Source organism: Rhinopithecus roxellana, chromosome 1 (assembly GCF_007565055.1).
Source record: "Rhinopithecus roxellana isolate Shanxi Qingling chromosome 1, ASM756505v1, whole genome shotgun sequence".
Classification (NCBI taxonomy): domain Eukaryota; kingdom Metazoa; phylum Chordata; class Mammalia; order Primates; family Cercopithecidae; genus Rhinopithecus; species Rhinopithecus roxellana.
In genome coordinates this window covers 156,685,105-156,696,273 of record NC_044549.1, presented here as the reverse complement: position 1 = coordinate 156,696,273, position 11,169 = coordinate 156,685,105, and positions in this window count along the sequence as shown.

Genomic DNA, 11,169 nt, shown 5'->3' with positions numbered 1-11,169 from the left:
CACCAAAGTTGAAATAAAGGAAAAAATCTTAAGGGCAGCCAGAGAGAAAGGTCGGGTTACCCACAAAGGGAATCCCATCAGACTAACAGCAGACCTCTCGGCAGAAACTCTACAAGCCAGAAGAGAGTGGAGGCCAATATTCAACATTCTTAAAGAAAAGAATTTTAAACCCAGAATTTCATATCCAGCCAAACTAAGTTTCATCAGTGAAGGAGAAATAAAATCCTTTACACATAAGCAAATGCTTAGAGATTTTGTCACCACCAGGCCTGCCTTACAAGAGACCCTGAAGGAAGCCCTAAACATGGAAAGGAACAACCGGTACCAGCCATTGCAAAAACATGCCAAAATGTAAAGACCATCGAGGCTAGGAAGAAACTGCATCAACTAACGAGCAAAATAACCAGTTAATATCATAATGGCAGGATGAAGTTCACACATAACAATATTAACCTTAAATGTTAATGGACTAAATGCTCCAATTAAAAGACACAGACTGGCAAACTGGATAAAGAGTCAAGACCCATCAGTCTGCTGTATTCAGGAGACCCATCTCACATGCAGAGACATACATAGGCTCAAAATAAAGGGATGGAGGAAGATCTACCAAGCAAATGGAGAACAAAAAAAAGCAGGGGTTGCAATCCTAGTCTCTGATAAAATAGACATTAAACCATCAAAGATCAAAAGAGACAAAGAAGGCCATTACATAATGGTAAAGGGATCAATTCAACAGGAACAGCTAACTATCCTAAATATATATGCACCCAATACAGGAGCACCCAGATTCATAAAGCAAGTCCTTAGAGACTTACAAAGAGACTTAGACTCCCATACAATAATCATGGGAGACTTCAACACCCCACTGTCAACATTAGACAGATCAACGAGACAGAAAGTTAACAAGGATATCCAGGAATTGAACTCATCTCTGCACCAAGCGGACCTAATAGACATCTATAGAACTCTCCACCCCAAATCAACAGAATATACATTCTTCTCAGCACTACATCGCACTTACTCCAAAATTGACCACATAATTGGAAGTAAAGCACTCCTCAGCAAATGTACAAGAACAGAAATTATAACAAACTGTCTCTCAGACCACAGTGCAATCAGACTAGAACGCAGGACTAAGAAACTCAATCAAAACCGCTCAACTACATGGAAACTGAACAACCTGCTCCTGAATGACTACTGGGTACATAACGAAATGAAGGCAGAAATAAAGATGTTCTTTGAAACCAATGAGAACAAAGATACAACATACCAGAATCTCTGGGACACATTTAAAGCAGTGTGTAGAGGGAAATTTATAGCACTAAATGCCCACAAGAGAAAGCTGGAAAGATCTAAAATTGATACTATAACATCACAATTAAAAGAACTGGAGAAGCAAACACATTCAAAAGCTAGCAGAAGGCAAGAAATAACTAAGATCAGGGCAGAACTGAAGGAGATAGAGACACAAAAAACCCTCCAAAAACTCAATGAATCCAGGCGTTGGTTTTTTGAAATATCAACAAAATTGACAGACCGCTAGCAAGACTAATAAAGAAGAAAAGAGAGAAGAATCAAATAGACGCAATAAAAAATGATAAAGGGGATATCACCACCGACCCCACAGAAATACAAACTACCATCAGAGAATACTATAAACACCTCTATGCAAATCAACTAGAAAATCTAGAAGAAATGGATAATTTCCTGGACACTTACACTCTTCCAAGACTAAACCAGGAAGAAGTTGAATCCCTGAACAGACCAATAGCAGGCTCTGAAATTGAGGCAATAATTAATAGCCTACCAACCAAAAAAAGTCCAGGACCAGATGGATTCACAGCTGAATTCTACCAGAGATACAAGGAGGAGCTGGTACCATTCCTTCTGAAACTATTCCAACCAATAGAAAAAGAGGGAATCCTCCCTAACTCATTTTATGAGGCCAACATCATCCTGATACCAAAGCCTGGCAGAGACACAACAAAAAAAGAAAAAATAGACCAATATCCCTGATGAATATCGATGCAAAAATCCTCAATAAAATACTGGCAAACCGGATTCAGCAGCACATCGAAAAGCTTATCCACCGTGATCAAGAGGGCTTCATCCCTGGGATGCAAGGCTAGTTCAACATTCACAAATCAATAAACGTAATCCAGCATATAAACAGAACCAAAGACAAGAACCACATGATTATCTCAATAGATGCAGAAAAGGCTTTTGACAAAATTCAACAGCCCTTCATGCTAAAAATGCTCAATAAATTCGGTATTGATGGAACGTATCTCAAAATAATAAGAGCTATTTATGACAAACCCACAGCCAATATCATACTGAATGGGCAAAAACTGGAAAAATTCCCTTTGAAAACTGGCACAAGACAGGGATGCCCTCTCTCACCACTCCTATTCAACATAGTGTTGGAAGTTCTGGCTAGGGCAATCAGGCAAGAGAAAGAAATCAAGGGTATCCAGTTAGGAAAAGAAGAAGTCAAATTGTCCCTGTTTGCAGATGACATGATTGTATATTTAGAAAACCCCATCGTCTCAGCCCAAAATCTCCTTAAGCTGATAAGCAACTTCAGCAAAGTCTCAGGATACAAAATTAATGTGCAAAAATCACAAGCATTCTTATACACCAGTAACAGACAAAGAGAGCACCAAATCATGAATGAACTTCCATTCACAATTGCTTCAAAGAGAATCAAATACCTAGGAATCCAACTTACAAGGGATGTAAAGGACCTCTTCAAGGAGAACTACAAACCACTGCTCAGTGAAATCAAAGAGGACACAAACAAATGGAAGAACATACCATGCTCATGGATAGGAAGAATCAATATCGTGAAAATGGCCATACTGCCCAAGGTTATTTATAGATTCAATGCCATCCCCATCAAGCTACCAATGAGTTTCTTCACAGAATTGGGGAAAAAACGGCTTTAAAGTTCATATGGAACAAAAAAGAGCCCACATTGCCAAGACAATCCTAAGTCAAAAGAATAAAGCTGGAGGCATCACGCTACCTGACTTCAAACTATACTACAAGGCTACAGTAACCAAAACAGCATGGTACTGGTACCAAAACAGAGATATAGACCAATGGAACAGAACAAAGTCCTCAGAAATAATACCACACATCTACAGCCATCTGATCTTTGACAAACCTGAGAGAAACAAGAAATGGGGAAAGGATTCCCTATTTAATAAATGGTGCTGGGAAAATTGGCTAGCCATAAGTAGAAAGCTGAAACTGGATCCTTTCCTTACTCCTTATACGAAGATTAATTCAAGATGGATTAGAGACTTAAATGTTAGACCTAATACCATAAAAACCCTAGAAGAAAACCTAGGTAGTACCATTCAGGACATAGGCATGGGCAAGGACTTCATGTCTAAAACACCAAAAGCAACGGCAGCAAAAGCCAAAATTGACAAATGGGATCTAATTAAACTAAAGAGCTTCTGCACAGCAAAAGAAACTACCATCAGAGTGAACAGGCAACCTACAGAATGGGAGAAAATTTTTGCAATCTACTCATCTGACAAAGGGCTAATATCCAGAATCTACAAAGAACTCAAACAAATTTACAAGAAAAAACCAAACAACCCCATCAAAAAGTGGGCAAAGGATATGAACAGACATTTCTCAAAAGAAGACATTCATACAGCCAACAGACACATGAAAAAATGCTCATCATCACTTGCCATCAGAGAAATGCAAATCAAAACCACAATGAGATACCATCTCACACCAGTTAGAATGGCAATCATTAAGAAGTCAGGAAACAACAGGTGCTGGAGAGGATGTGGAGAAATAGGAACACTTTTACACTGTTGGTGGGATTGTAAAGTAGTTCAACCATTATGGACAACAGTATGGTGATTCCTCAAGGATATAGAACTAGAAGTACCATATGACCCAGCCATCCCACTACTGGGTATATACCCAAAGGATTATAAATCATGCTGCCATAAAGACACATGCACACGTATGTTTATTGCGGCACTATTCACAATAGCAAAGACTTGGAATCAACCCAAATGTCCATCTGTGACAGACTGGATTAAGAAAATGTGGCACATATACACCATGGAATATTATGCAGCCATAAAAAAGGATGAGTTTGTATCCTTTGTAGGGACATGGATGCAGCTGGGAACCATCATTCTTAGCAAACTATCACAAGAACAGAAAACCAAACACCGCATGTTCTCACTCATAGGTGGGAACTGAACAATGAGATCACTTGGACTTGGGAAGGGGAACATCACACATCGGGGCCTATCTTGTGGGGGGGGGAGGGATGGCATTGGGAGTTATACCTGATATAAATGATGAATTGATGGGTGCTGACGAGTTGATGGGTGCAGCACACCAACATGGCACAAGTATACATATGTAACAAACCTGCACGTTATACACATGTACCCTAGAACTTAAAGTATAATGAAAAAATAAAAAAATAAAATAAAATAAAGTAAAAATAAAAATAAAAAAATGAGTCCTAAATAATATAAAATACAGGCAAAAATGAAAGGGAGAACAAATATCACAAAGTAATAACCAGAAGATAGGAAATTAAGAAGAAACAATGCCATAAGCTTAAAATAAAATAGAAATTAAAATAAATTAGAAGATAATTTAAAAACAAAAATGTGTAATCCTGATATTAAAAAATATTTAAAAACTTAAAAAAAGATTAAAAGTTAATCAAGTAAAAATATATAATATGAAAGTAAACTCAATAAGAGATCAAAGGTAGTACCAGAATATTAGTTAAGAAATACAGAATTAAAATTAAAAATTTTGAAATAAGGGGAAATTTTAAATTTTAAAAATTACATTAAAATATAGTTATGTCAGGTATCTCCAAGACCACCCTCAGGCTAGATAATTCGCTACAAAGGCTCATAGGACTCAAAGAAGCTATTGTGCTCACAGTGTGATTTTTTTATACTTTAAGTTCTGGGATACATGCGCAGAACATCCAGGTTTGTTACGTAAGTATACACGTGCCATGGTGGTTTGCTGCACCTGTCAACCCGTCATCTACATTAGGTATTTCTCCTAATGCTATCCCTCTCCTAACCCCTACCCCCTGACAGGCCCTGGTGTATGATGTTCCCCTCCTTGTGTCCATGTGTCCTCATTGTTCAACTCCCACTCGTGAGTGAGGTGGTGTTTGGTTTTCTTTTCCTGTGTTAGTTTGCTGAGAGTAATGGTTTCTAGCTTCATCCATGTCCTTGCAAAGAACATGAACTCATCCTTTTTTATGGCTGCATAGTATTCCACGTTGTATATATGCCACATTTTCTTTATCTAGTCTATCATTGATGGGCATTTGGGTTGGTTCCAAGTTTTCGCTATTGTGAACAGTGCCATAATAAACATACATGTGCATGTGTCTTTATACTAGAATGATTTATAATCCTGTGGGTATACACCCAGTAATGGGATTGCTGGGTCAAACGGTATTTCTGGTACTTCAGGAATCACCACATTGTGATTTTTTTACAGTGAAAGGAAATTGATCAAAATCAGCAAAAGGAAAAAGTACATGAGGCAAAGTCCAGGAGAGACTAAGCAGCAGCTGTCAGTTGTCCTCTCCCAGTGGAGTCATATGAATGTACTTAATTTTCCCAGAAAGGATGTATGACAACATATGCAAAGGTTTGCCAAGCAGGGAAACTCACCCAAGCCTTGAGTCTAGGGTTTTCATTGGAGCTCATCATGCAGCGTCTGCCTGACTAACTCCAGCTACTCAGTGATAGCAAGACCTCAGGTATACAAAAACAAGCATTCACTATAAATCATATTGTTAACACTGGATCACATGGCACAAGGTCTCAGGCATACAATACTATTTTTTTTATCAAGTAGACTAATCCAAGGGCTCAGAGTGCATTCCTCTAGTAACCAGTCAGGTGCTAATTTTGAAAACAGGCCTTCTTGGGGGATGTCCAGGGTTTGAGCAACCCGGACCTGCTGAGTCAACTCTTTCTTTCTTGGTAGAATAGAAAAGAAAAGATAAAAATACAGGAAAATGGAAATGAAGCAAAAAGACTAAAAATCTAAGAGAAGAAAGAAGAATTAAATAATAAATCCAAAGAACAACAGATACTACTGTAATTGAAACTATTACATCAATGCCAATATTCTGAATTGGAGAAAATAATACAAGGAAACAAAAGAAGAGAAACAAATGAGAAATGTTAGCTGTAGGAAACAGAAACAGAAGTTGTTTGTGTTGGAGAAGAAGGACTCAGTGACACTCTGGATCCTTGTCTTTGCCTCTCTCCAGCTTCACATGACTAGCAATGCCCTTAGTCCTTCTAGAACCTATCAAGAAGGATCCTACCTGGTCCAAAAAGCCATCATCTTCCAGAAGCTTCAGCCAGCAGTCAACCGTGTGTTTTTATATGCTCAGGTGCCCATTTTCAAGTAGGAAGGTGCTGACTTCTGTCATGCTTGTAAATTATGTAGCACATCCATTCAGACATCTTGGATCGAAAGCATACAGTTTGCTGTTTCATTAATTACTTTGGTTGTCTTAAACATTTTCTCATTATGTATCACCTATTCTGTGAGTCCAGTCTCTCTCCACACCCATGTATCTACATATTGCAGGAACATATAGACTGTCCACTCAGCGCAGCAAAAGGCCTAATGAACAACTTGTCACTGCAGATAGGAAATGTCTAAAAGTTTCCATGCTAATCTTCAAGAACTGGGCAAATGAGAAAGAGAGAAAGAGTGGCACAGGCTTTTGAGAACATGTTATGCTCCACTGCAAAGTGAAAAATACATTTGCTGAAAGCAAACTGCCACCACTTAGTTAAAGCTATCAGGGCTCTGAGTCCAATGAGAGGACAAACAATCAATAGTGATTCACTTTCTTGTTAGACAAATTGATTTTCCTGATGAAGTTCACAATATTCTTAGAGTTTGTCTTAATCATTTTTTTTGCAAAATGGCATAGTTCCAACACTCCCAAATCGTATAGTTAAATTGAGATGAGTGGTTTAGCAATGCAGGGACTTACAAATCAATCTCATCGAAGACAATAATACATCCCTCAGACAGATGAGCAAAAATACCAGCCAGTAATCCAGTTATTGCCAAAGGGTCAGATGTTTATTTTATCTCTTTATAAGATCTAAGTAAGGATCAGGATCTTCCAGTTTTCATTCAGACCTTAATTTCAAAATGGATGTTTGGTTTCATTTTTCTTGTTTCAATAAATAGAACTGTGCCCTTGGGTTTAAGAAACCTAAGTCTGCATTCCAGCTCTCTCTTTCCTGTTGACTGCATGACCTTGAGAAAATCCTTTCACTTCTCTGAAATGTTTCTTCATCTTTGAAAAGAGTTGGATTTTCCAGTGTGTGTGCTTGATAAATACATGGCTATAAAGCAATAACATGTAATTCAGCAATTTCATACGGCAGACCCTAGTCCAAGTGCATCAACTCATTTAACTCTCACATCCACCCAGTGAAAAAGATATCATTATTATTCCAGTTTATAGACGAGGACACAAGGGCTTAGAGAGTTTTGGGTTCTTTGCCCAATCTTAAATCTTATCCAGGGCTAAGTGAAACACACGCTTTCGACCACTGTGTTTCTAGAAATTGTCCCTTAAGCTACCTTCTAGTTCTAGACAACAATAGCTTCAATGTTAATGTGACTCATCCTTTGACTATAATTAGCTGTTATTTCCTTAAGAAACACCTCTAACATCCCCTGTCCTTCCTACCAAAATGTTTTTTCTAGCTAGAAAATGAAGACTATCAATATGTTAAGTCAATTACAAGGTTTTTAGAGTGTTCTTTTCCTGAGTAAATAACTGGAAGGTCTTTCCTTAGTCAAACAATAGTAGTCATAATTAGTATTAACAGAAGGTTGATTAACATGATTAACAGAGGTTTCGTGTGATGGTTGATTTTGTATGTCAACTTAAGTAGGCTAAGGGATGCCCACATAGGTGGTAAAACATTATTTCTGTGTGTTTCTGTGAGGGTGTTTCCAGAAGAAATGAGCATCGGTAGATTGAGTAAAGAAGTTCTTCCCTCGCCAATGTCAGCAGGCATCATCCAATCCACTGAAGGCCTGTATAGAACAAAAAGGTGAAGGAGCGTAAATTCACTCTCTCTCTTCTTGAGCTAGAACATCTGTCTGTTTACCTTGAGCATCAGTGCCCTGGTTTTCAGACCTTCTGCTTCCAGGACTTACACCAGTGCACCCTAATCTATCTTATTGTTGCTGCTTCTCTTTAGAACCCTGACTAATACAATTGTTGTTTCCAGATGGAACAGATAAATGGCATGGGTACTGCCAGTCCTCTGCACCATAACCCATGACCAACCATGACACTCTCTGCTGCTGAGACCTGATATCGCCTTGAAGACCTTTAATAGCTCATGCTCTAAGAAGCTGCTATCAGTTGCCTAGAACAGGCAAAAGAGAATAAGCTCATTTACCATTCCAGTGAGTTCAGTGGCACAATAGGCAGCAAGGCAGAACAAAGAGATGGTCAAAGAAGGACCTACTAAGCCAAATGGGAGTAAGGCAGCTGCATTCCTGCAAAGGGGTGGGGATAATATCAAGATTATGTCTGAAGTGGCAAGGGGATAGGCAGAATGCAGCAGAGACTTTTTCTTGTCCATTACTATATAATCAGTACCCAGGACAGTGTCTGGCACAACGTAATGCCTCAATGAACATTTGTAACATGAGCATCTACTTATTCCAATAAATCGCAATAAGACACAATTCTAGGCAGAGAAAGGGAACTGCCAATTCCAAATGAGATTGTTTAAGAGCTCTGTAATAGTCAGGGTTCTCTAGCGAAACAGAACAAATAGGATAGATAGATGTATAAAGGGCAGTTTATTAAGGAGTATTAACTCACATGATAATAAGGTCCCACAATAGGCTGTCTGCAAGCTGAGGAGCAATGAAGCCAGTCTGAGTCTCAAAGCTGAAGTCCGATGTTCTAGGGCAGGAAGCATCCAGCATGGGAAAAAGATGCAGGCTGGGAGGCTAAGCCAGTCTAGTCTTTTCACATCTGTTTTTGTATTCTGACCACACTGGCAGCTGATTAGATAGTATTCACCCAGATTAAGGGTGGGTCTGCCTTTCCCAGCCTACTCATTCACATGTTAATCTCCTTTGGCAACACCCCCACAGACACATTAGGATCAATACTTTGCATCCTTCAATCCAATCAAGTTGACACTCAGCATTAACCGTCACAAGCCCCTATAAATTCTGACTTCTAGAACTTAGATTCTTTGAGTCTAGAACTTAGATTCTTTGAGAACTTTGAGTCCAGCCAAAACTTTGAGTCAACATTGAAGAGCACTTTGTGCAGACTGGAGCCATGGTGAATGCATATTCACAGAGGTCTGGGAAGGAATGAATGCAGAGGAAATGGCAGTCACAGGAAATCATGTACTGGTCAAGTCCTAATAATACACAATTAAAAACACTGCCCTAGAAGTAATTAAACTATTATTTGGTGGGATAGAATTTTGCCTTATATCACTCTGTCCTCAGACGGGATTTTAAGTGTCTTTCTTGAAAATAAATGTTATTATTTTGGAATGCCATAACGGAGACTTCATGTCCTTCATGGTTCCTTTCACGGAAAACAAATTTATTACAAGTTCCTGTGTAGGCCAACATTTCCTAAAGCCTATTTTATGGAACTGTGGCCTAGAAAATACTCTATGTGGAAAAATAAAGGATTCTAAGGCCAAATAAATTGGGAAACACCGCAGTCAATATTATTTTGCTCATGAAAGGCTTTGAGGAGTCTTGGCGTAAAGACAACGGTTTACCCCAGCATTGTTCAAATAGTTTGGTGATGGAACTTTCTTTTTCATATAATACCTAGCAATATCCCAAAGTGTAAAGGAAAGAATACTAGACTAAGAATCAGATAATATTTGAGTTTCAGTCCTAAACATAAGTTACTAAATGGGTCACTGGCAAAACATTTAAATTTTGTAAGCCAAAATTTTCACTGTTAAATTAGTGAAATACCTCCCTTAGCAAAGCTTTGTGTGAATTAAAAAAGATACTTTATGGGGAAGATTTAAACATAAATGTTAGTTGTTAATATCATTAATTCAGTTCTCTGAACACGAAATGTGAGAAATGGTTTCCCAACTATAGGCCACACTTGTCACTTTTTCCCTGCCATTTAGCTCCCTCCAAAACACTATCCAAATGGCAAAATAATGGAAACCCATTAAAGGCTTTTTCCATTACGTTTAAATGACATAAACCTCTACTCAATCTTGATATTTTAAGGAATTGGCCAAAAACCTAATTCTATAAATCCCACAAGTGCTATTTGAGACTAAAATTTGAGTTTCTATGTGTATGTATGTGTGTGTATATATATATGTGTGTGTGTATACATGTATATATGTGTATATGTGTACGTGTATATGGGATTTATAGAATTAGGTTTTTGGCCAATTCCTTAAAATATCAAGATTGAGTAGAGGTTTATGTCATTTAAACGTAATGGAAAAAGCCTTTAATGGGTTTCCATTATTTTGCCATTTGGATAGTGTTTTGGAGGGAGCTAAATGGCAGGGAAAAAGTGACAAGTGTGGCCTATAGTTGGGAAACCATTTCTCACATTTCGTGTTCAGAGAACTGAATTAATGATATTAACAACTAACATTTATGTTTAAATCTTCCCCATAAAGTATCTTTTTTAATTCACACAAAGCTTTGCTAAGGGAGGTATTTCACTAATTTAACAGTGAAAATTTTGGCTTACAAAATTTAAATGTTTTGCCAGTGACCCATTTAGTAACTTATGTTTAGGACTGAAACTCAAATATTATCTGATTCTTAGTCTAGTATTCTTTCCTTTACACTTTGGGATATTGCTAGGTATTATATGAAAAAGAAAGTTCCATCACCAAACTATTTGAACAATGCTGGGGTAAACCGTTGTCTTTACGCCAAGACTCCTCAAAGCCTTTCATGAGCAAAATAATATTGACTGCGGTGTTTCCCAATTTATTTGGCCTTAGAATCCTTTATTTTTCCACATAGAGTATTTTCTAGGCCACAGTTCCATAAAAAGGGCTTTAGGAAATGTTGGCCTACACAGGAACTTGTAATAAATTTGTTTTCCGTGAA